Here is a 21,374-nt window from a genome sequence, read left to right as displayed (position 1 = left end):
TGTGTAATCTGAGGGAAATATGTCTCTCTAATATGGTCATAAATTGGGCAGGAGGTTAGGAAGTGCAGCTCAGTTTCCACCTCATTTTGTGGGCAGTGAGCACATAGCCTGTCTTCTCTTGAGAGCCATGTCTGCCTACGGTGGCCTTTCTCAATAGCAAGGCTATGCTCACTGAGTCTGTACATAGTCAAAGCTTTCCTTAATTTTGGGTCAGTCACAGTGGTCAGGTATTCTGCCACTGTGTACTCTTTGTGTAGGGCCAAATAGCATTCTAGTTTGCTCTGTTTTTTCTATCTCTAAATAGTAAAACAATGCTTAGAAAAGAGAACTAGCCAAGCAATATTCGCCTGTCATTCCTGTTGCTTGTCACTGGAGGGCGACTGTAGACAATATTTAGACAACTTCCACAATGACCACATGTCAATTAGGCCTACTTGTTTGTTGATCTCATCTAAACTGGAAATTACAGTATATATGGTATCACTTGTTGCTGACCTTAAGGCTCAGGGGGGATAACTATGTAGCTTACTTTAGGTGGAATTCTCCTAAATGTTCAACATCTATCTATGATTGGCCCTATAGCAGGGATCATCAACTACATTCAGCCCCAGGGTGATTATTTCTTGAATGGATGGTGAGGGGGCCAGAACATAAAAACAAAACAATTTGTAGGCTGTAAATTGAACGCAATAAGCCCAAACAGATATAATATTGCATCTTGCCTATGCTACTCTGTCATTGCCTAGTGGTTAGAGCGTTGGACTAGTAACCGGAAGGTTGCGAGTTCAAACCCCCAAGCTGACAAGGTACAAATCTGTCGTTCTGCCCCTGAACAGGCAGTTAACCCACTGTTCCCAGGCCGTCATTGAAAATAAGAATGTGTTCTTAACTGACTTGCCTGGTTAAATAAAGGTAAAATTTAAAAATATATATATTTATATGGATATATATGGATATATCTTATTCCATTCCTTTACTTAGATGTGTGTGTATAAGGTAGTTGTTGTGGAATTGTTAGATTACATGTTAGATATTGCTGCATTGTAGGATCTAGAAGCACAACCATTTCGCTACACTCGCAATAACATCTGCTAACCATGCGTATGTGACCAATATAATTTGATTTGATCTTTGACTAAAACATAATAATTTTAAACCTTGCATACATTTGTATACGTTGACATATTATTATATTATGCGTGGGAATACTTTGGAACAGATTTCCATAATTAAAACCGCATGGAGCTGATTTGCTGGTGTTTTTACAGTCTTTTATGTCCAACAATCAAAATAAAAGTGTTTTATTTATTTTTGCTCAGAAAACTTGTGGCCCATGAACCGCAAGTTGGGGAACCCTGCCCTATAGCCTTGGTATTTGCTCTGATAGGGTGAAGTGTATCCTATTCTATGCCTTTAACACAACATGTAAATATAGCATGAATCTTTTACAAAAAAATATATTTATATTTGGAGTATGTACGGTGCATTCGGAAAGTATTCAGACCCCAAGACTTTTCCACATTTTGTTACGTTACAGCCATATTCAATATTGATTCAATCGTTTTTTCCCTTCATCAATTTACACACAATACCCCATACTGACAAAGCAAAAACAGGTTTTTAGAAGTTTTTGTAAATATATTAACAATAAAAAAGGAAATATCACAATTACATAAGTATTCAGACCCTTTACTCAGTACTTTGTTGAAGTACCTTTGGCAGCGATTACAACCTCGAGTCTTCTTGGGTATGATGCTACAAGCTTGGCACACCTGTATTTGGGGTGTTACTCACATTCTTCTCTGCAGATCCTCTCACGCTCTGTCAGGTAAGATGGGGAGCGTCGCTGCACAGCTATTTTCAGGTCTCTCCAGAGATGTTCGATCGGGTTCAAGTCGGGCTCTGGCTGGGCCACTCAAGGACATTCAGAGACTTGTCCCGAAGCCACTCCTGCGTTGTCTTTGCTGTGTGCTTAGTGTCAGTGTCCTTTTGGAAGGTGAACCTTCTCCCCATTATAAGGTTCTGAACCCTCTGGAACAGGTTTTCATCAAAGATCTCTCTGTAATTTGCTCTGTTTATCTTTCCTCTCGATCCTGACTAGTCTCCCAGTGCCTGCCGCTGAGAAAACATCCCCACAGCATGATGCCACCACCACCATGCCTCAGCGTAGGGATGGTGCCAGGTTTCCTCCAGACTTGACACTTGCCATTCAGGCCAAAGAGTTCAATCTTGGTTTCATCAGACGAGAGAATATTGTCTCTCATGGTCTGAGAGTCCTTTAGATGCCTTTTGGCAAACTCCAAGCGGGCTGTCATGTGCCTTTGACTGAGGAGTGGCTTCCGTCTGGCCACTCTACCATAAAGGCCTGATTGGTGGAGTGCTGCAGACGTGGTTGTCCTTCTGGAAGGTTCTCCCATCTCCACAGAGAAACTCTGGAGCTCTGTCAGAGTAACCATTGGGTTCTTGGTCACATCCCTGACCAAGGACCTTCTCCCCAGATTGTTCTTGGCGGCCAGCTCTAAAAAGAGTATTGGTGGTTCCAAACTTATTTCATTTAAGAATAATGGAGGCCACTGTGTTCTTGGGGACCTTCAATGCTCTAGAAATGTTTTGGTACCTTTCCCCAGATCTGTGCCTCGACACAATCCTGTCTTCGAGCTCTACGGACAATTCCTTCGACCTCATGTCTTGGTTTTTGGTCTGACATGCACTGTCAACTGTGGGACAGGTGTGTGCCTTTCCAAATCATGTCTAATCAATTGAATTTACTACAGGTGGACTCCAATCAAGTTGTAGAAACATCTCAAGGATGGTCAATGGAAACAGGATGCACCTGAGCTCAATTTCGAGTCTCATAGCAAATGGTCTGAATACTTATGTAAATAAGGTATTTCTGTTTCTCATCTTTAAAACATTTTCAAACATTCAAAAAATTCGATTTTCGCTTTGTCATTATGGGATATTGTGTGTAGATTGATGAGGATTTGTATTTATTTAATCCATTTTAGAATAATGCTGTAATGTAACAAAATGTGGAAAAAGGGAAGGGGTCTGAATACTTTCTGAATGCAAGTGTCCCCTTTACAGGCCATACAAAGTACGTGGACAACACTTCAAATAAGTGGATTCGGCTTTTTCAGCCACACCTGTAGCTGAAAAGTGTATAAAATTGAGCACACAGCCATGCAATCTCCAAAGACAAACATTGGCAGTAGAATGGCCTTACTGAAGAGCTCAGAAACGTTCAACGTGGCATTGTCATAGAACGCCACCTTTCCAACTAGTCGGTCAACTGTAAGTGCTGTTATTGTGAAGCAGAAACGTCTAGGAGAAACAACGGCTCAACCACACAAGCTCACAGAATGGGACTGCCAAGTGCTGAAATGTCTGTCCTCGGTTGCAACACTCACTACCGAGTTCCAAACTGCCTCTGGAAGCAACACCATCACAAGAACTGTTCGTCAGAATCTCTATGAAATGGGTTTCCTTGGCCGAGCAGCCACACACAAGCCTAAGATCACCATGCGCAATGCCAAGCGTAGGCTGGAGTGGTGTAATGCTCGCCGCAATTGGACTCTTGGAGCAGTGGAAATGCTTTCTCTGGTGTGATGAGTCATGCTTCACCATCTGGAAGTCCGACTGACAAATCTGGGTTTGGTGGATGTCAGGAGAACGCTACCTGCCCAAATGCATAGTGCCAACTGCAGTCCCTGGTTTGAATCCAGGCTGTATCACATCCGGCTGTGATTGGGAGTCCCATAGGGCGGCGCACAATTGGCCCATCATTGTCCAGGTTTGGCCGGGGTAGGCCGTCATTGTAAATAAGAATTTGTTCTGAACTGACTTGCCTAGTTAAATAAAGGTTAAATAAAAAATATATACAAAAAGAACTGTCAAGTTTAGTGGAGGAGGAATAATGTTCTGTGATTGTTTATCATTGTTCGGGCTCCTTGATTCCATTGAAGGGAAATCTTAGCGCTACAGCATACAATGACATTCTAGTTGATTCTGTGCTTCCAACTTTGTGTCAACAGATTGGGGATGGCCCTTTCCTACATAAGGGACTCAGCATGACAATGCCCCCTATGTACAAAGCAAGATCCATACAGAAATGGTTTGTCAAGATTGGTGTGGAAGAACTTAACTGGCCTGCACAGAGCCCTGACCTCAACCCCATTGAATACATTTGGGATGAATTGGATCGCCCAAAATCAGTGCACAACCTCACTAATGCTCTTGTGGCTGAATGGAAGCAAATGCCTGAAGCAATGTTCCAACATGTAGTGGAAAGCCTTCCTAGAAGAGTGGAGACTTTTATAGCAGCAAAGGGGGTACCAACTCCATATTAATGCCCATGAGTTTGGAATGAGATGTTCGACAAGCAGGCGACCACATACCTTTGGCCATGTAGTGTATATTTTCAAATAATTTGTTATCATAGGCTATATGATAGTCACTCTCCCATAAGGATACGTAATGGGCAACATCCCTTGATTGTGGGCAAAAGGTTTTGTCCTACAGCCAAGGACATAAGTAAACATTTCTAGTCAAGATGTGAAAAAGGGGGATACCTAGTCAGTTGTACAAGTGAAATGTGTCTCCTGCATTTAACCCAACCGCTCTAATTCAGAGAATAGCATCCAAGGTTTTGGCATGGGTCTGTAGCCATGGTCTGTAGTAGAGGTCGGAATGGCCGATTAATTAGGGCCGATTTCAAGTTTTCATAACAATCGGAAATCTGTATTTTTGGGCTCCGATTTCCGTTTTCTTTAAAAAAAATTGTTATACATTTATTTAACTAGGCAAGTCAGTTAAGAACACATTCTTATTTTCAATGACGGCCTAGGAACGGTGGGTTAACTGCCTTGTTCAGGGGCAGAATGACAGATTTTCACCTTGTCAGTTCAGGGAATCCAATTTTGCAACCGTACAGTTAACTAGTCCAAGCTCTAACCATTGCACTCCACGAGGAGCCTGCCTGTTACGCGAATGCAGTAGAAGCCAAGGTAATTTGCTAGCTAGCATTAAACTTATCTTATAAAAAACAATCAATCATAATCACTAGTTATAACTACTAATCCAGTTTAGCAGGCAATATTAACCAGGTGAAATTGTGTAATTTCTCTTGCGTTCATTGCATGCAGAGTCAAGGTATATGCAACAGTTTGGACTGCCTGGCTCATTGCGAACTAATTTGCCAAAATTTTACGTAATTATGACATACATTGAAGGTTGTGCAATGTAACAATAATATTTAGACTTAGGGATGCCACCCGTTAGATAAAATACCTAACGGTTCCGTATTTCACTGAAATAATAAACCATTTGTTTTCGAAATGATCGTTTCCGGATTCGACCACCACTAGGCTACCCTGCCATATTAATGACAAAAGGCTCGTAATTCTGTGTGTTATTATGTTATAATCAAGTCTGATTTGATAGAGCAGTCTGACTGAGCAGCAGCAGGCCTGTAATCATTCATTCAAACAGCATTTTTGTGCGTTTTGCCAGCAGCTCTTCGCTGCTGACTTCAAGCCTATCAGCCTAATGGCTGGTGTAACCAATGTGAAATGGCTAGCTAGTTAGCTGGGTGCGTGCTAATACCGTTTCAAACGTCACTCGCATTTGGAGGAGTTATTCCCCTTGCGCTGCAAGGGCCGCGGCTTTTGTGGAGCGATGGGTGACGCTGCTTCGAGGGTGGCTGTTGTCGATGTGTTCCTGGTTCGAGCCCAGGTAGGGGCGAGGAGAGGGATGGAAGCTGTACTGTTACACTGGCAATACTATAGTGCCTATAAGAACATCCAATAGTCCTCCAATAATCGGTATCGGCGTTGAAAAATCCTAATCGGTGGACCTCTAGTCTGTAGTGACAGCCTTAGACCACTGCGCCACTCAAAAGCGTACCACAGGAGCGTACCTCATCTCTGCTGTCACATCCAACCTGGATCGATATTTGGTTTTAATGCAGAGGAGAGAACTGAATCCAGCTTCACACAGATATGAGCTGGCGAAGGGTATCCTACCATGAGTTTTATGGTGCTTTCAATACAATGAGGTCAAATATGAGATCAAATCAAGACGTCAGTGATCTTTAGGTCGGAAAGTCGGTGCTCTAGAAAGAATTCAGAGTTGGATGACCATTCAAAACTATTTTTTCCCAGTCGGAGCTCGTTTCTTTCCAAGTTCCCACTTGTCTCAAACGCACTGAAGTAAGAAGTCGGAGATTTCCGAGTTTCCAGTTGTTTTGAACACGGCATTAACGCTCAGAGGGAGACGCAAGGGGATTCCCTTTGAGTCAGGAACCAAAACTCCTCTGTAGTGACCTGTGAATGCGTTTTCTGCAACATTCGGTTACATGACAGCTCGTTCAGCTGTTTGTTTTCACTTACCAGCATGTCAACTGAGCCAGGATCACAGTCAAATGGATTGGTAAGTAGGTCCCAATGTGCTCTTCCAAGCGTTGGAGGTGAGCAGTCATAACTTGTTTGGGACACTTACTGATGCAGTTTTCTATTATTTTCTTTTCATTACACAGAAAGTCAACTGTCTTTTTTATTTTCTGTTAGACATCCATTGTGAATGACAACAGTTCCTCTCTCAATGCGAAAATATCGAAGTTGCCTGCTGCGGTATATCTCCGAGTTCTGTGATTTGATTTGATGAGGTAGTCACCTTGTTAAAAGTTCATTTGTGGAATTTCTTTCCTTCTTAATGTGTTTGAGCCAATCAGTTGTGTTGTGACAAGGTAGGGGTGGTATACAGAAGATAGCCCTATTTGACAAAAGACCAAGTCCATATTATTGCAAGAACAGCTCAAATAAGCAAAGAGAAACTACAGTCCATCATTACTTCAAGACATAAAGGTCAGTCAATGAAAAAAAGTTTCTTCAAGTGTAGTCGAAAAAACCATTAAGCGCTATGATGAAACTGACTCTCATGAGGACTGCCACAGGAAAGGAAGTGCCAGAGTTACCTCTGCTGCAGAGGATAAGTTCATTAGAGTTACCAGCCTCAGAAATTGCTGCCCCAAAAAATGCTTCACAGAGTTCAAGTAACAGATACATCTCAACCTCAACTGTTCAGAGGAGACTGGGTGAATTGGGTCGACTTTCATGGTCGAATCGCTGAATAGAAACCACTAGTAAAGGACACCAATAAGAAGAATAGACTTGCTTGGGTCTAGAAATACGAGCAATGGACATTAGACCGTGGAAATCTGTCCTTTAGTCTGATAAGTCAAATTTGAGCTTTTTGGTTCCACCTGCCGTATCCTTGTGAGATGCAGAGTAGGTGAACGGATGATCTCCGCATGTGTTGTTCCCACCGTGAAGCATGGAGGAGGAGGAGTGGCGGTGTGGGGATGCTTTGCAGTGATTTATTTAGAATTCAAGGCACACTTAACCGGCATGGCTACCACAGCATTCTGCAGCAATACGCCATCCCATCTGGTTTGTACTTAGTGGAACTATCATTTGGTTTTCAACAGGACAATGACCCAAAACACACCTGCAGGCTGTGTAAGGGCTATTTGACCAAGAAGGAGAGTGATGGAGTCCTTCATCAGATGACCTGGCTTCCACAATCACCTGACCTCAACCCAATTGAGATGGTTTGGGATGTGTTGGACCGCGGAGTAAAGGAAAGGAGCCAACAAGTGCTCAGCATATGTGGGAACTCTTTCAAGACGGTTGGAAAAGCATTCCAGGTGAAGCTGGTTGAGAGAATGCCAAGAGTGTGAAAAGCTGTCAAGGCAAAGGGTGGTTACTTTGAAGAATATAAAATATGTAATGATTTGTTTAAGACTTTTTTGTTACTACATTATTCCATGTGTTATTTCATAGTTTTGATGTCTTCACATTTATTCTACAATGTAGAAAATTGTAAAAATAAAGAAAAACCCTTGAATGAGTCGGTGTGTCCAAACTTTTGACTGGTATTGTACATCCACTGGAGGACAGGTGACATACGACTAACTAGCCATTGTAGGCCCATACTCTGACCCTGCACTAGCCATGCTAACGCAACTAAGGAACTAATATCTTGACTAGAAACGCGTCTTCACCCTGCTTCCAAAAAAATGACAATTATTCTTCCAGTAACTTAACATTATGTGACATGTTCTCACAAGGACAATATAGTTTGAATAGTATTTTATTTACAGTACATGGCACAATTAGCTTTTACCAACTAGCTGCGTCTGTACAGCCTCGGTACTAGGTGTCCCTTGCTCCTGTCTTTTCTGTAGTCCCTGTTTTCTAGTTTCCCGGTTTGGACCTTTCCTGCCTGCCTGCCCTGAGCCTGCCTGCCGTCCTGTACCTTTGCCTCTAATCTTGATTACCAACCTCTGCCTGACCTGACCCTGAGCCCGCCTGCTATTCCGGTGTCTTACACCCTCTCTGGATTATTGACCCCCGCCTGCCTTGACTTGTTGTTTGCCTGCCCTCGTTTAAAAAATAAACTTTTGTTTCTTCAACACTGTCTGCACCTGGGTCATAACTTAAAATGTGATATAGTTGAAACCTAAGGCTAAAGGCTACCTCTCTTTACATGCCTTAATAGGATACCCTACTAACATACTTTCATGTTTAATACCTACAAGTTTATACTCCCAAAGGACCACGTGTTTTACTCTTTACTATTTGACTGGTTGGTCCGTCTTGGTGCTTAGTGGCTGCTGGCATGGGACCACAGGTTGTACAGCCGAGCGAACACTGCAGGACGGGTATTTAATTACCAAATGTTTGACAGTGTAGTAAGATTCAATCTTAATCCTGTATTGACGCTTTGCTTGTTTGATGGTTCGTCTGAGGGCATAGCGGGATTTCTTATTTGCGTCCGGATTAGTGTCCCGCTCCTTGAAAGCGGCAGCTCTAGCCTTTAGCTCGATGCGGATGTTGCCTGTAATTCATGGCTTCTGGTTGGGATATGTACGTACAGTCACTGTGGGGATGATGTCATCTATGCACTTATTAATGAAGCCAATGACTGAGGTGGTGTATTTCTCAATGCCATTGGATGAATCCCGGAACATATTCTAGTCTGTGCTAGCAAAACAGTCCTGTAGTGTAGCATCCGTGTCATCTGACCACTTCCGTATCCGTATTGAGCGAGTCACTGGTACTTCCTGCTTTAGTTTTTGCTTGTAAGCAGGAATCAGAGGATAGAATTGTGGTCAGATTCGCCAAATGGAGGCTTTGTATGCATCTCTGTGTGTGGAGTAAAGGTGGTCTAGAATTTTTTTCCCCCTTGTTGCACATGTGACATGCTTGTAAAAATTTTGTAAAACTGATTTAAGTTCGCCTGCATTAAAGTCCCTGGCCACTGGGAGCGCCCCTTCTGGGTGAGCATTTTCTTCTTTGCTTATGGCCTTATAGAGTTGGTTGAGAGCGGTCTTAGTGCCAGCTTAGCTTTGTGGTGGTAAATAGACGGCTACGAATAATACAGATGAGAACTCTCTTGGTAGATAGTGTGGTCGACAACTTATCAGAAGGTACTCTACTTCAGGCGAGAAATACCTCGATACTTCTTTAAAATTAGACATCGCGCACCAGCTGTTATTGACAAAAATATACACACCCCCACCCCTCGTCACCAGACGTAGCGTCTCTGTTCTGCCGGTGCATGGAAAATCCCATAAATCTCTAAATTAAAATTCCTCAAGCATACAAGTATTTAACACCATTTTAAAGATAAAATTATTGTTAAATCAGCCACAGTGTCTGATTTCAAAAATGCTTTACAGCGAAAGCACCACAAACGGTTATGTTAGGTCACCACCAACTCACAGATAAACACAGCCATTTTTCCAGCCAAAGAGAGGAGTCACAAAAAGCACAAATAGAGATAAAATGAATCACTAACCTTTGATGATCTTCATCAGATGACACTCATAGGACTTCATGTTACACAATACATGTATGTTTTGTTCGATAAAGTGCATATTTCTATCAAAATATCTCATTTTACATTGGCGGGTTACGTTCAGTAGTTCTAAAACATGTGGTGATTGTGCAGAGAGTCACATCTATTTACAGAAATACTCATTATAAATGTTGATGAAAATACAAGTGTTATACATGGAATTAGAGATATACTTCTCCTCCAACCGCTGTGTCAGATTTTTTAAAAACCTTACGGAAAAAGCAAACCATGCAATAATCTGAGTACAGCGTTCAGACAACAAAGCAGCCAAAAAGATATCCGCCATATTGGATGGTCAACATTAGTCAGAAATAGCATTATAAATTAAAAAAAATTACCTTTGATGATCTTCATCAGAATGCACTCCCAGGAATCGCAGTTCTACAATAAATGTTTGTTTTGTTCGATAATGTCCATAATTTATGTCCAAATAGCTTCTTTTGTTAGGGCGTTTGGTACACAAATCCAAAAGTGCGTTCAGGTCCAGCTGAACGTCGGACGAAAAGTTCAAAAAGTTCCGTTACAGCCTGTAGAAACTTGTCAAACTAAGTATAGAATCAATCTTTAGGATGTTTTTATCATAAATCTTCAATATTGTTCCACCTGGAGAATTCCTATGTCTGTAGAAAAGCAATGGAATGAGAGCTAACTCTCTCATGACCGCGCCTCAGAGCCTGTGGCACTCTGCCAGACACCTTGCTCATTCCTCTCTCATTCGGTCCCACTTCACAGTAGAAGCCTCAAACAAAGTTCTAAAGACGGCTGACATCTAGTGGAAGCCTTGGGAAGTGACAACCAATATCCCACTGTATCTACAATAGGGGCTGAGTTAAAAAACTACAAGCCTCAGATTCCCCACTTCCTGGTTGGATTTTTCTCAGGTTTTCGCCTGCCATATGAGTTTTGTTATACTCACAGACATCATTCAAACAGTTTTAGAAACTTCAGAGTGTTTTCTATCCAATACTACTAATAATATGCAAATATTAGCATCTGGGACAGAGTAGCAGGCAGTTTACTCTGGGCACCTTATTCATCCAAGCTACTCAATACTGCCCCCCTGTCACCAATAAGTTTTAAACATAACTTCAAATCACCCCTGGAGCGCACTAAGCAGAATTTCATTTCATTAGCAGGTCGCATTAATTCTGTCAAGATGACTGTACTACCTAGGTTTTTATACTTATTCCAAATTATTCCTATTTTTCTGCCAAAGTCTATGTTCAAACAACTGGACAGCTACATTTCCAACTGAATTTGGTGTAAGTCAAATCCACAAATGATAAAGGTATATTTAGAGAGACCTAAGCCCCAATTTTCTACACTACTATTGGTCGACAAGTATATCTAAATGTGTTTATTGGGTTTCTACATTTGAAAACAAGGATGGTCCAACTTGGGCCATCATGGAGTTACAGTCAAGCCTTCCAACTTCTCCTGTCTCTCTCCTGTGCTCCCCACTGCCCATGAACCTTGGCACCCACATATTGAATCCCAACTCCCTTAAAATCTGGTCCCAATTCCAAAATCACTTTAGGTTTAAACAAGCAAGCGGCTTCTCTCTATTAACATTTAATGATCTCTTACCAACATCACAGATTGACACAACGTTCTGGTATAGGAATGGTCTGGTGTTTTTTTGTGACCTATTTGTTGATAACACATTTGTCTCATTCGATACTATGAAGGTTGACCATAATATTCCCAATACCCACTTTTTTAGATATCTGCAAACTCGCAGCTTTGCCAAAAAACATTTCCATTCATTTCCACTTGAGCCCACTTAGTGTTCAATTGATAGGTGCTCAGATCTTAACCCGTATCTGAAGGACACAATCTCCAGATTATATGACATAATACAGAACATTAATCCGCCTTCCTTGGCAGGTACAAAATCTGCATGGGAGCAAGACATTGGTGTTGTCCTACCCAATGATATACAGTGCCTTGCGAAAGTATTCGGCCCCCTTGAACTTTGCGACCTTTTGCCACATTTCAGGCTTCAAACATAAAGATATAAAACTGTATTTTTTTGTGAAGAATCAACAACAAGTGAGACACAATCATGAAGTGGAACGACATTTATTGGATATTTCAAACTTTTTTAACAAATCAAAAACTGAAAAATTGGGCGTGCAAAATTATTCAGCCCCCTTAAGTTAATACTTTGTAGCGCCACCTTTTGCTGCGATTACAGCTGTAAGTCGCTTGGGGTATGTCTCTATCAGTTTTGCACATCGAGAGACTGAAATTTTTTCCCATTCCTCCTTGCAAAACAGCTCGAGCTCAGTGAGGTTGGATGGAGAGCATTTGTGAACAGCAGTTTTCAGTTCTTTCCACAGATTCTCGATTGGATTCAGGTCTGGACTTTGACTTGGCCATTCTAACACCTGGATATGTTTATTTTTGAACCCTTCCATTGTAGATTTTGCTTTATGTTTTGGATCATTGTCTTGTTGGAAGACAAATCTCCGTCCCAGTCTCAGGTCTTTTGCAGACTCCATCAGGTTTTCTTCCAGAATGGTCCTGTATTTGGCTCCATCCATCTTCCCATCAATTTTAACCATCTTCCCTGTCCCTGCTGAAGAAAAGCAGGCCCAAACCATGATGCTGCCACCACCATGTTTGACAGTGGGGATGTTCAGGGTGATGAGCTGTGTTGCTTTTACGCCAAAAATAACATTTTGCATTGTTGCCAAAAAGTTCAATTCTGGTTTCATCTGACCAGAGCACCTTCTTCCACATGTTTGGTGTGTCTCCCAGGTGGCTTGTGGCAAACTTTAAATTACACTTTTTATGGATATCTTTAAGAAATGGCTTTTTTCTTGCCACTCTTCCATAAAGGCCAGATTTGTGCAATATACGACTGATTGTTGTCCTATGGACAGAGTCTCCCACCTCAGCTGTAGATCTCTGCAGTTCATCCAGTGATCATGGGCCTCTTGGCTGCATCTCTGATCAGTCTTCTCCTTGTATGAGCTGAAACTTTAGAGGGACGGCCAGGTCTTGGTAGATTTGCAGTGGTCTGATACTCCTTCCATTTCAATATTATCGCTTGCACAGTGCTCCTTGGGATGTTTAAAGCTTGGGAAATCTTTTTGTATCCAAATCCGGCTTTAAACTTCTTCACAACAGTATCTCGGACCTGCCTGGTGTGTTCCTTGTTCTTCATAATGCTCTCTGCGCTTTTAACGGACCTCTGAGACTATCACAGTGCAGGTGCATTTATACGGAGACTTGATTACACACAGGTGGATTGTATTTATCATCATTAGTCATTTAGGTCAACATTGGATCATTCAGAGATCCTCACTGAACTTCTGGAGAGAGTTTGCTGCACTGAAAGTAAAGGGGCTGAATAATTTTGCACGCCCAATGTTTCAGTTTTTGATTTGTTAAAAAAGTTTGAAATATCCAATAAATGTCGTTCCACTTCATGATTGTGTCCCACTTGTTGTTGATTCTTCACAAAAAAATGCAGTTTTATATCTTTATGTTTGAAGCCTGAAATGTGGCAAAAGGTCGCAAAGTTCAAGGGTGCCGAATACTTTCGCAAGGCACTGTATGACAACAAAGTATTGAGCATATCCACACCTCATTATTTTGCACAAGGCATGGGCTCATTCAGTTTAAGGTTTTGCACCACCTTCATTACTCAAATGACAGATTGTCAAAAATATATCCAAATGTTGACCCCAAGTGTTTGAGATGTCACCAGTCCAGCGACTGTGGGACACATGTTTTGGTCATGCCAATCTTTGAGTGGCTTCTGGGATCCCATTTTTGAGGCATTCTCACATATGTGTCATACAACTGTTAGCCACAACCTGTTCACTGCCGTTTTTGGAGAGCCTGTCTTTTACTTAGTTTTTTTGAATTTTTTTGTTTTTGTTTGTATTAGTGTTTGCTTCTGTCATATTTAATTTACTTTTCTAGCATATGATGCCTTGGTGGGTGGGTGGGTGGGTGGGTGGGTGGGTGGGATGGATGGATGGATGGATGGGAGGGAGGGAGGGAGAGATGGGAAAATGAGGTGTTGGGTACTGTTTCTGTTCTCATCTGAAAATCTATAAATAAAGTTATACATTTTTTGAAAGAAGTAAAACATTCACATCACTCTACCCTTGTCCTAACACAGTTAAACTAGGCTGCGTCTAATAGTCAGTATATCGGTGGAAACCTAACATTTATTCTCCCTTTTTTCTCCCTTTTAAAATGGAAATCAGCTCCTTTGCATTCAGGCTACAAAGCCCTACATCCATTGTAAAATAAAACTTCCATACCTCATCACCACCACCCAGACAGAGCCCAGACAGAGCCCAGACATAGTATGTCAGGTCTGGTTTTAGCTTCAGAGAGATAAACCTGCCCAACCAGGGAGATGGAGGTCACTGAGGAAAGGTCCATCCTCTCCACAGTCACTCATGAACAGCACCGCAACCAGGAGAGGAATAGAGACACAATTTGTCACTTTAGTGCTGCCTACTTTGTGTTAAATTATACATTCCCAGTACAGTAGAGAGCGAGATAGATTATTGACTGTCATCCCCAAAGCTAAGAGCTTTAAATAGCCTTGTCAGCTCTTTCAGAGGAGGCTTTTAGGATTGGGACTTTGCAGCGTTTAATGCTTAGTGAGACCAGAATCACCTATTGTATGTGATAGTTACAGTTTTAGGTTGCCTGTCTTTATTTTAGGTACTACTCTTTATTTTGCTCACCACTTGGTGATGTAATTTATTGTAAAATAAAAATGTGTGAAGCACCTGTTAGGTATTCCCCCCTCCTCCCGCTCCCCCTCTCCAGCGCTCGATGTCGCTGGTCTACTAACCAACGTCCCTTACGCACACCTGGACTTCATCATCACCTTGATTACTTTCCCTTTATTTAGCCCTAAGTAGCCTCAGTCATCAGGCAGTATTGGTTTATCTTCACGTACAATACGCTGCCTTGCATCATCATCATCATCATCATCATCATCATCATCAGTATTAAAGTTTCTTTCTGCACCTGCCTCCTGACTCCCTGCATATACAGTATGTGATAGAATACTACCTCAGAATATGGAAGCAACAGAGGATAAAACCATTTTCCAGACGTTCAAGGAACAGGGTCATCTACTCCATCAACACCACGACCAGCTGGTGCAACGGTACGGCCATGGAGGAGCTCCTCCACATTTTCCACCGCCTTGACACCACCAGCAAGGCTCTCCCTACCCCTATCAGAGGGCATCCTACCACTGGTCGTCACAGTGAGCCAGTCCCCCAGCCTACTCAGCCATCTGCCCAGGTCGGCGACGTCCGACTATCCCTTTCGGATAAGTATGACGGTACTCGATCGAAATACCATTGCTTCCTACTCCAGTGCTCCCTCTATTTTGCCCATCAGAAGGGAGCTCCCACTACCGAGAGGTCCAAGGTTGCCACGGTCATTTTCCTGCTGACCGGGTGGGCGTTGGAGTGGGCTGCCGCCGTCTGGGAGAGAGGAGAGGAAGAGCTAGGTTCCAATGAGTGGTTCATGGCTCTATTCTGGGAGGTCTTCGACCATCCTGCAGTTGGCAGAGAGGGAGGTGAACGACTTCTCCAATTCGGGATCACAACACATCCTTGGACAAACTCATCCCGATGGCGATCCGTCTGGATAACCTTCTTCGGGAGTGCTGGCACCTACCTTTGTCCTCACCCTCCTCCTTCAGCTGTCCTGAGGCATAGCCTGAACCCATGGAGGTAGGGGCCACACACCTCTCTGTCCCTATTGCGGCCAGGAGGGGCACCAGCTTCTGTGGTCACCCAAGCATCCTAACCTGGGGTCCAATAGGGCAGAGGGGCGGACTTCGTTACTGATCTTCCCCCGTCTGATGGTTTCACCACTGTTATGGTTGTTGTGGACAGATTCTCCAAATCCTACCGTGTTATCCCTCTCTCTGCTCTCCTTACAGCTCCTAAGGAGTCATTGCCAGGACCGACAGGGGGAGTGCGCCCGGTTACTTTACTGGACGGAGTATGCCCAGAACTCACTCCATCACTCCTCCCCCTTGGACTCCGAGTCAGAACGAGGCCCCTGCAGTGGACGAGTGATTGCGTCTGACTCTCCACCAGGAACTTCCCGCACCGCCTGCCCTGCTGAAAGCTGAGACCCTGGTCTGTGGGGCACTTCAAGGTCCTCTGGAGGGCCAATGAGGTAATTTACCATTTACAACTCCCCACCAACTACCGGATCTCACCCTCTTTTCATATTTCCACCCTCTTTTCATATTTCCCTCCTTAGGCCGGTGGTTCATGGTCCCTTGGCTAATGCCGCACACCGCGACACCACTCCACCTCCCCTGGACATTGTTGGGAGCCCTGCCAATGCTGTCAGGTCCCTACTGGACTCCCAATGTCGTAGGGGTTGGCTTCAGTACCTGGTGGACTGGGAGGGGTACGGACCAGAGGAGCACTGTTGGGTTTCGGCGGCCGACATCCTGGACCACAACATCATCCGGGATTTCCAACTCTGCTGTCCGGACCGGTCGGTGCCCTCCTACAACTGTAGCTGCGTTTCAGGGGGAATATTGTCATGCCTATTTCCGCTCCCCCACTCCAGCGCTCGACAATGCCGGTCTACTAACCACTGGCCCTGGAAACCATTATTACGCACAGCTGCTCCCCATCATTACGCACACCTGCTCCCCATCATTACACACACCTGGACTTCATCATCACCTTGATTACCTTCCCTTTATTTAGCCCTCAGTAGCCTCAGTCATCAGGCAGTATTGATTTATTTTCACATTCAGTACGCTACCCTTTTGTTCATCTACCTAGCATCAGCATTATTAAACTCTCTTTCCGCACCTGCTTCTTGACTCCCTTGTGTATACGTGATAGAGGTGAATCACACAAAGTGCTTTTTAATGTAATTCTGTCTATCAATGTTCTGCTCATGTATGTGTCTAACTTCAGCATGATATGAAAATTATCCCCCTCCCACCTTCAGCAGTACAGGAGTGTCAGGAAACCTGAATTATGCAACAAATCTGTCTGTTTAATTCCTCCAGTCTCTCTGTGCCATGACTCATCATGTTCCCTCTCTCTCACTGAGGAAGGAGAACACCCAGGTGAAATGTGTTTCTCTCCAGCCCAATGCTGTCAGAGTAGCTTTTATGAAAATGTGTGTGAGTGAGAGAAAGGGCAAAAAGAGCTGGAGAAGAGGGGTGAAATGTTTTCTCTCTCTCTCTCTCTCTCTCTCTCAGTTGTCAGAAGAGCTTTGTGGGATGTGTTCGAGCCATGTTCAGTGGAACTTTCCTCAGACAATTCAGACCGTTGGTCTTTTACACCAGCCATGGTCACAGATACAGTTGAAGAAAGAAGTTTACATACACCTTAGCCAAATACATTTCATCTCAGTTTTCACAATTCCTGACATGTAATCCTTGTAAAAATTCCCTGTCTTGGGTCAGTTAGGATCACCACTTTATTTTAAGAATGTGAAATGCCATAATAATAGTAGAGAGAATTATTTATTTCAGCTTTTCTTTCTTTCATTACATTCCCAGTGGGTCAGAAGTTTACATACACTCAATTAGTATTTGGTGCATTGCCTTGAAATGGTTTAACTTGGGTCAATCGTTTCAGGTAGCCTTCCACAAGCTTCTCAAAATAAGTTGGGTGAATTTTGGCTCATTCCTCCTGACCGAGCTGGTGTAACCAAGTTAGTTTTGTAGGCCTCATTGCTCGCGCACGCTTTTTCAGTTCTGCCCACAATTTTTGTATTGAAATATTGCTTCAATATTTCCACATAATTTCCCTCCCTCATGATGCCATCTATTTTGTGAAGTGCACCAGGCCCTCCTGCAGCAAAGCACCCCCACAACATGATGCTGCCACTCCCGTGCTTCACGGTTGGGATGGTGTTCTTCGCCTTGCAAGCATCCCCCTTTTTCCTCCAAACATAACGATGGCCATTATGGCCAAACAGTTCTAGTTTTGTTTCATCAGACCAGAGGACATTTCTCCAAAAAGTATGATCTTTGTCCCCATGTGCAGTTGCAAACTGTAGTCTGGCTTTTTTTTATGGCGGTTTTGGAGCAGTGGTTTCTTCCTTGCTGAGCAGCCTTTCAGGTTATGTCGATATAGGACTAATTTTACTGTGGATATAGATACTTTTGTACTCGTTTTCTCCAGCATCTTCACAAGGTCCTTTGCTTTTGCTCTGGGATTGATTTGCACTTTTTGAACCAAAGTACATTCATCTCTAGGAGACAGAGCGCGTCTCCTTCCTGAGTGGTGTGACGGCTGTGTGGTCCCATGGTGTTTATACTTGCGTACTATTGTTTGTACAGATGAACGTGGTAGCTTCAGGCATTTGGAAATTGCTCCCAAGGATGAAGCAGACTTGTGGAGGTCTACAATTATTTTTCTGAGATCTTGGCTGATTTCTTGTCAAGCAAAGAGGCAACCGAGTTTGAAGGTAGGCCTTGAAATACATCCACAGGTATACCTCCAATTGACTCAAATGATGTCAATTAGCCTATCAGAAGCTTCCAACGCCATGACATAATTTTCTGGAATTTTCCAAGCTGTTTAAAGGCACAGTCAACTTAGTGTATCCTAACCGACTTGCCAAAACTATAGTTTGTTAACAAGAAATTTGTGGAGTGGTTGAAAAACAAGCTTTAATGACTCCAACCTAAGTGTAGGTAAACTTCCGACTTCCACTGTATCAGCTGGTGGCTGGAGCATGTGAGCAACAGCCTTAATGGTTGCCCTATAATCCACTGAGAGCTTTACCATTTGAAAAGAATACATTGACTTTAACAAGAGCATTTTCACAGCAGTTTAAATGGTGTTGTGAGAAAGGTCACATAAGTAAACAGACTTATGGAGGCAAAAATGTAGGTGTATTATGTACGATATCAGCGTAGGCTATTGTCAGTCATCTATAAATGTACTGTTTGATCAGTACATTTAGTGTATGATAAAATTATACCAGGTAGTGGTAGTGACATTTGCTCAATGTATTTTATATTATCTTGTTATGCTGTCTATTTCAATGATACATATATATTTTTATACTATCGATATATTGTGTGACCATGATGCTCTAGTGTAGGTTTCAGAAGCCTCCTTTATTACCTGGCACTAACATGCGCCCTTCGTCCTGATCTGGTCCACATTCTGATTGTGCCCACATTTACAGAAATATATCTACACATGGTAATAAACCGTTTTTCATATCAAATCAAATCAAATGTATTTATATAGCCCTTCGTACATCAGCTGATATCTCAAAGTGCTGTACAGAAACCCAGCCTAAAACCCCAAACAGCAAGCAATGCAGGTGTAGAAGCACGGTGGCTAGGAAAAACTCCCTAGAAAGGCCAATACCTAGGAAGAAACCTAGAGAGGAACCAGGCTATGTGGGGTGGCCAGTCCTCTTCTGGCTGTGCCGGGTGGAGATTATAACAGAACATGGCCAAGATGTTCAAATGTTCATAAATGACCAGCATGGTCGAATAATAATAAGGCAGAACAGTTGAAACTGGAGCAGCAGCACAGTCAGGTGGAAGTTGAAACTGGAGCAGCAGCATGGCCAGGTGGACTGGGGACAGCAAGGAGTCATCATGTCAGGTAGTCCTGGGGCATGGTCCTAGGGCTCAGGTCAGTTGAAACTGGAACAGCAGCATGGCCAGGTGGACTGGGGACAGCAAGGAGTCATCATGTCAGGTAGTCCTGGGGCATGGTCCTAGGGCTCAGGTCCTCCGAGAGAGAGAAAGAAAGAGAGAAGGAGAGAATTAGAGAACGCACACTTAGATTCACACAGGACACCGAATAGGACAGGAGAAGTACTCCAGATATAACAAACTGACCCCAGCCCCCCGACACACAAACTACTGCAGCATAAATACTGGAGGCTGAGACAGGAGGGGTCAGGAGACACTGTGGCCCCATCCGAGGACACCCCCGGACAGGGCCAAACAGGAAGGATATAACCCCACCCACTTTGCCAAAGCACAGCCCCCACACCACTAGAGGGATATCTTCAACCACCAACTTACCATCCTGAGACAAGGCTGAGTATAGCCCACAAAGATCTCCGCCACGGCACAACCCAAGGGGGGGGGGGCGCCAACCCAGACAGGATGACCACAACAGTGAATCAACCCACTCAGGTGACGCACCCCCTCCAGGGACGGCATGAGAGAGCCCCAGCAAGCCAGTGACTCAGCCCCTGTAATAGGGTTAGAGGCAGAGAATCCCAGTGGAAAGAGGGGAACCGGCCAGGCAGAGACAGCAAGGGCGGTTCGTTGCTCCAGAGCCTTTCCGTTCACCTTCCCACTCCTGGGCCAGACTACACTCAATATATGACCCACTGAAGAGATGAGTCTTCAGTAAAGACTTAAAGGTTGAGACCGAGTTTGCGTCTCTGACATGGGTAGGCCTACCATTCCATAAAAATTGAGCTCTATAGGAGAAAGCCCTGCCTCCAGCTGTTTGCTTAGAAATTCTAGGGACAATTAGGAGGCCTGTGTCTTGTGACCGTAGCGTACGTGTAGGTATGTACGGCAGGACCAAATCAGAGAGATAGGTAGGAGCAAGCCCATGTAATGCTTTGTAGGTTAGCAGTAAAACCTTGAAATCAGCCCTTGCTTTGACAGGAAGCCAGTGTAGAGAGGCTAGCACTGGAGTAATATGATCAAATTTTTTGGTTCAGTTTTATCCATTTTATCCATTCACTGTGTCAGTATTGTGACCCGATTTACTGGTCCCTCCCTCTATGCAAATTATTTGTCAGCTATTCTTTCAAAATAATATTTATTTATTTTATACACATATTGTTTTTATTTATTTTTATATATTTTTTTATATTTTTTTCACCTTTATTTAACCAGGTAGGCAAGTTGAGAACAAGTTCTCATTTACAATTGCGACCTGGCCAAGATAAAGCGAAGCAGTTCGACACATACAATAACACAGAGTTACACATGGAGTAAAACAAACATACAGTCAATAATACAGTAGAAAAATAAGTCTATATACAATGTGAGCAAATGAGGTGAGATAAGGGAGGTAAAGGCAAAAAAAAGGCCATGGTGGCGAGGTAGGTGGGTGAGTGCTATGGTCCTATGGTTTCTCTCGACTCACCCGGTTCCAGGATAGATTTTGACTCTTCAAACATACCAGAGTCGCTATATGCGATCCCTGACTCTGCTTCTGGTACGCAAGCTATTTTAATTAGTTCCCCGCATCCAGTGCAGGCGGGAGGGATTGTTAATTGCGCTACCGAACTGCCCCTAATCAAAACGAAACAAAACGGCCTAAACCCAGCCGTCAGAAAACACAGAAAATGTAACTTTTTTCAATGTGTCAATCACTCTCGAGTCATCTGGGACCCACGAGCTAAGCCCAAGGGACTACTAGGGGGGCACTTGAACATTCGTAGTGTCATTCCAAAAAGTGATCAAATTCAAC

Source organism: Oncorhynchus kisutch, linkage group LG14 (genome assembly GCF_002021735.2).
Source record: "Oncorhynchus kisutch isolate 150728-3 linkage group LG14, Okis_V2, whole genome shotgun sequence".
NCBI lineage: Eukaryota > Metazoa > Chordata > Actinopteri > Salmoniformes > Salmonidae > Oncorhynchus > Oncorhynchus kisutch.
Note: the sequence above shows the minus strand (reverse complement) of the source record.